The 5,729-nt window shown below is 32.0% G+C and overlaps 1 pseudogene; it reads right to left on the bottom strand.

The window, feature by feature from the left end:
- Window positions 1-625: 625 nt before the first annotated feature.
- On the bottom strand, window positions 626-4,667 carry LOC124898488 (annotated as a pseudogene).
- Window positions 4,668-5,729: the final 1,062 nt, after the last annotated feature.

The raw sequence follows: 5,729 nt of genomic DNA, 5'->3' as shown, positions 1-5,729 counted from the left end.
TGGATACTTCTACCTGCCCTCTTGTTTGAGCATGATATGGGGTTCCTGTTTTATGAGTCACCCCATATCTTAGCAACAAACTAGCAAATTGTTTGTTCATAAAATGGTTTCCCTGATCACTTATGATGACTCGTGGGGTTTCAAATCTGGAAAATATATTTTTCTTAAGAAAAGCACAAAAAAACAAGCATTATTTTTCTTAGTTGCCATTGCTTCTACCCATTTTGACACATAGTCAACAGCTATAAAAAATGTATTCACAACCATTTGAAATGGGAAAAGGACCCATAAAATATTATCGTAAAATATTTCACACACAAGAATAGAGTTAAGGGGTATCTCATCTCTTTTTAAAATATTACCACTCCTCTGGCACTTGTCACACATAGTGACATACTGCCTCGTATCTTTGAATAAGGATGGCCAAAAAATTCCAGTTTCTAGAACTTTAACTGTTGTCTTCTTTCCCCTATAATGTCCTCCTACAGTTCCATCATGACAATGTCTTAGGATGTTGTTTATTTCTATTTCTGATACGCATCACCTTATCATGCCATCTGCACACAATTTTAATAAGTAAGGGTCTTCCTAAACATAATATCTTACTTTCTTTTTTAACCTTTTTTCATTGTTCGTAAGAAAAAACTTTTGGAATCCATCCTCCCACTAAATAATTAGCGATGTCAGCAAACCAAGGCAATGGATTTACAGCTGTTGTGATTGCATAGATATGTTCGTCGGGAAACTCTTCCTTGATATCTAAAAACTCGATAGGAGAATTCTCCAAACGTGATAAATGATCAGCCACCTGACTTTCTAACCTTTTTATCTTTAATTTCAAGATCAAATTCATGTAAAAGGAGTATCCATCTTAATAATCTAGGCCTAGCATCTTTCTTTGCTAAAATATACTTTAAAGCGGCATGATCGGTGAATACTGTAACTTTGGTTCCTATTAGGTAGGAACAAATTTTATCAAAAGCAAATACTACTACTAATAATTCTTTTTCAGTTGTAGCATAATTCCTTTGAGCTTCATTGAGAGTTCTACTAGTGTAGTAAATAGGCCTGAATATCTTGTCTTTCTTTTGTCCTAATATAGCTCCAACGGTTAGATCACTTGCATCACACATAATTTCAAAAGGTTAATTTCAATCAGGAGCAACAACAATTGGAGAATTTGTTAACTGTTCTGTGAGAGTTTCAAATGCTTTTCTACAATCATCAGAGAATTCAAACTTCACATCTTTCATTAGTAGGTTAGTCAAAGGTTTTGAGATTTTTGAAAAGTCTTTTATAAATCTCCTATAAAAACCTGCGTGTCCTAAGAAACTTCTAATACCTTTTACAGTCGTAGGAAGGGGTAAACTCTCTATAAGATCAACCTTAGCTTTATCAACTTCTATTCCTTTAGCAGTGATTTTATGTCCTAAAATAATTTCCTCAGTTACCATAAAATGATATTTTTCCCAGTTAAGAACTAGATTTGTCTCTTCACATCTTTTAAGCACTAAAGTTAAATAATAAAGATACTCATCAAATGTTTTACCAAAAAGAGTAAAATCATCCATAAAGATTTCAAGAAATTTTTTGGTCATATCTGAGAAAATTGCTGACATACAACGTTGAAACGTAGCTGGAGCATTGCATAGTCCGAATGACATTCTTCTATAAGCATACGTACCTTGGGGACATGTGTAGGTTGTTTTATCCTGATCTTCAGAAGCAATTTATATCTGATTATATCCAGAATATCCATCAAGAAAGCAATAAAAATTATGACCTGCAACCCTTTTAAGCATTTGGTCAATAAAAGGTAGAGGAAAATGGTCCTTTCTTGCTGCCTCATTAAGTCGTCTATAATCAATACAGACTCTTCATCCTGTTATAGTTTTGTTTGGTATGATTTCATTATTTTTATTTTTAATTACTGTAATGCCTCCTTTCTTTGGTACCACTTGTACAGGACTCACCCAAGGACTATCATATATTGGGTAAATAATACCGGTTACTAAAAGTTTTACCACCTCATTTTTGACAACTTCTTGCATTTTTTGATTGAATCTCCTCTAAGGTTGAACTATTGGTTTGTAATTATCTTCCATAAAAATTCTATGCATGAAAATAGCTGGACTTATTCTTTTGATATCAGCTATAGTCCATCCTAAAGCTGTTTTATGTTCTTTCAACACATCAATTAATTTGTTTTCCTGTTCTGTAGATAAAGAAGAGGATATGATTACCGAAAATAATTCAGATTCAAGAAAAAAACATTTCAAATGGGAAGTGAGAGTTTTGAGTTCAATTTTGGATTGAACTTTTTCTAGTGAAACTTCCTCATTTTTGATATTTTTCTCTAATGTTTCTGCTTCTTTTATCATGTGATTTTCATCGTTTGTGGTACTTGACTTGATCAAGCATCTTTCTAATGAATTGAAAATTAACTGATCCTCTTTGTATTCATCTACAAGACTATCTATCAAGTCAATATGAAAACAAGAGGATGGCGATTCCTTCTCAGGAAACTTCATTATTTTCTGCATGTCAAAGATTACTCTTTCTTCTTCAACTCGTAATATTAATTGTCCTTGATGAACGTCAATAATCGCTCTTCCTGTTGCAAGAAATGGTCTTCCTAAAATTAATGACACCTTAGTGTTTTCTTCCATTTCAAGTACTATAAAATCCACAGGAAACACAAATTTATCAACTCTCACTAAAACATCTTCAACTATTCCTTTAGGTTTTTTAATACTTTGATCGGCTAATTAAAGAGATACGCCAATGTCTTTTATTTCACCAAGTTTTAATTTTCTGAAAATTGAAAAGGGCATTAGATATATTGAAGCTTCTGAATCACATAATCTTTTTCAAAATGAGCACCTCTTAAAGTACGAGGAATTGTAAAACTTTCGGGATCTCCGAGTTTCTCTGGGAGCTTATTTTGAAGTATAGCACTACATTTTTTTGTAAGCTTAACTACGAAAACTTCATCTAATTTTCTTTTATTTGATAAAATATCTTTAGAAAATTTAGCATATGAAAGCATTTGCGTCAAAGCGTCTGTGAAAGGTATGTTAATGTATATTTGCTTTAAGATCTCAAGAAACTTTGGAAATTGTTTGTCAAGTTTTTCTCTTTTCATCTTTTGGGGAAAAGGAAGAGGTACAGAATAAGGATTTGTTATTAATAGGATTTCTTGCACCTTCTTTTCTTTTATTTTTTCTGAAAGTTCAACTTTTTCTTTATTTTCTTCTTTATTTACCTGTTCTTCATTTTGTGAATTTCTGTGTTTTCCTTCATATGGGTTATCGAGATGTTTACCTGAGCGCAGAGAAATAGCTTTTAGGTTCTTTTTTGGGTTTTTCTCAGTGTTGCTTGGCAAAGCACCTTGAATTTGTCCAGAAATAAGAGTTGCTAATTGAGTTACTTGAATTCCAAGTTTTTGATGGCTGAATGGTGGCTTTCAACCTTCTCATCAATAGCTTTAATGAATTTGTACATCATGTTCTCAAGACTATCTTGATGAGTTCTTTGATTTTGTTGTTGGTATTATTGAAAATTTTGTTGTCCTTTTACTTGATTTTGAAAACCAGGTGGTCCCTGTGCTTGCTACTTTTGGTTGAAAAATCTTTGAGAATTTTCAACACCATTAGGATTACTCCATTGAAATCCTGGATGTTTTTGCGCTAAGGGACTACCAAATTGATAATTGTTTTTCTAGACAATAACATTGACATGTTCTTCACTTTGTATGAAAGCTTGACATTCATGATTAGGGTGATTACCTCCGCAGACGTCACAATTTTCAAGTTGAAGTGACGATTGAGAACTTACCTGAAATGCCTTAAATTTTTGTGTAAGAGCTGTAATTTGTTGTGTCAATGAAGTTAAAGCCTCAACTTGATTGACTCCTGCTGCCTTTTTAATAATTATTCTGTCAGATGGCCATTGAACGGCATTTTCTGAAATTTCATTGAGTAATTGTATGGCTTCCGCGGGTTTTTTGCTCATTATAGACCATCCCAATGCTGCATCAATTACATTTCTTGCAGAGGGTTTAAGACCATAATAAAAAATATATAAAATATCAGGATCAAAAATTCCATGGTGTGAATATTTTCTTAACATTGCTCTTAGCCTTTCCCATGCTTGATACACAGATTCAGTATTTGTTTGTAAAAAATTATTAATTTCTTGCTTTATTTTAATTATTTTTGCAAGTGAAAAATACTTGTTAAGAAATTTTGAGTCATTTGATCCCATGTAGTAATGGACCCTCTTGGTAAGCTTCACTACCATGTCCTGGCTTCTCCCTTTAATGAAAAAGGAAAAAGTTGCAACCTGATAACATCAGTTGTGACTCCATTATACTTACATGTCTCAACCAATTCAAGGAAGTCAATTAAATGGGTGTGTGGATCTTCAATTGCATCACCGGTAAATTGACATGAATTTTGAGTAGCTTGAATCAAGTCTGTGAGAATTTCAAAATTATTTGCCACTATAGGTGGCCTCCTCACACTTGATTCGCCCTCAAAATGGTCTGGTCTTGCATAATCTCTAAGTATCCTATCACGTTGTGGTATTACCTCATCGAATTGTTCTTCCACATGATATGGTGGAAGTGGGTTGTTATTATTATTATTAAGCTCTTTGTGTTCCATTTCTTTTTGTAAAGAAAATTAAGTTTGATAAGCTTGTTCTTTTCGCAATAGCCGTAGAAATTTTTCAATTCATGGTTATATGTAATTATCTCTCTTGAAGAAGAACGAGTCATATACTTCCTGAAATTTTACTTTAAAATTAAAATAATTAAATCCACAAAATTCAAATTAGTAGTAAAATAATTAATTTGTAGTAGACTTTATCAATTCCCGATAACGGCGCCAAAAATTTGACGAGTCGCTGACGTGTATATATATTTTTACCTCGTTCACTGCCAAATTATAGCATAGAAATATGTCAAACCCACAGAGATTGATTTATCTATTCTACAAACATTTCTCGTTTTAACTACTATTTGAAAAAGTCAGAAAGAGTTGAGTGGTGAATTAACTAATTAACAACGTGAAATAGAGAAAATATATGTTTCGTTGATTTTTCTCAATATATTAAAAAGGTGTTGGGATTCTGACTTCACTCGATATTTCTATACAAAGCAAATTTTTTTATTCCTCAATTTCTATTTCTCACATATGTATAAATATCTCTCACAAGTATATTTATATATAATTACTGAAGTTGAGCAATTAAATGCACTCCTCTCGGTTATGTAATTTAATCATCAAAATAGTAATATTAAAGAATCAAAAATATGTACTGGACTGAAAGATATGCTCTCTCGCTCTTGTAGTAAGTCCCTTTCGGTTACCTTACTTGTTATAAATAATTATTACACTATTTGCCTCTTTCGATTACAAATATGTGTAGAATTAATCATAACATACAATAGATAGATGTTACTATATTAACGACATATCAATACTCCAATTAACAGTATTACTTTTTTTTTCTGCCTCTTCCGATTATAGAATTAGTAACATGTTGATATGTAGTACAATACGATATATGTTAAATAAAACAACATCTAAATGAGAGAGGATACTTATAAAATTTCAGCTCACGTACATTAAATTTAGGAATAATATTTGCTATTATATAGAAATATCAAGATCCATCACTTGCCCAACACAATAGAAAATTACTCCATACTTGATTTGGTACTA

The sequence above is a fragment of the Capsicum annuum genome, chromosome 1 (assembly GCF_002878395.1).
Source record: "Capsicum annuum cultivar UCD-10X-F1 chromosome 1, UCD10Xv1.1, whole genome shotgun sequence".
Classification (NCBI taxonomy): domain Eukaryota; kingdom Viridiplantae; phylum Streptophyta; class Magnoliopsida; order Solanales; family Solanaceae; genus Capsicum; species Capsicum annuum.
The sequence above is the reverse complement of the archived record's forward strand: the minus strand, read 5'-3'. Positions and strand labels throughout refer to the sequence as shown.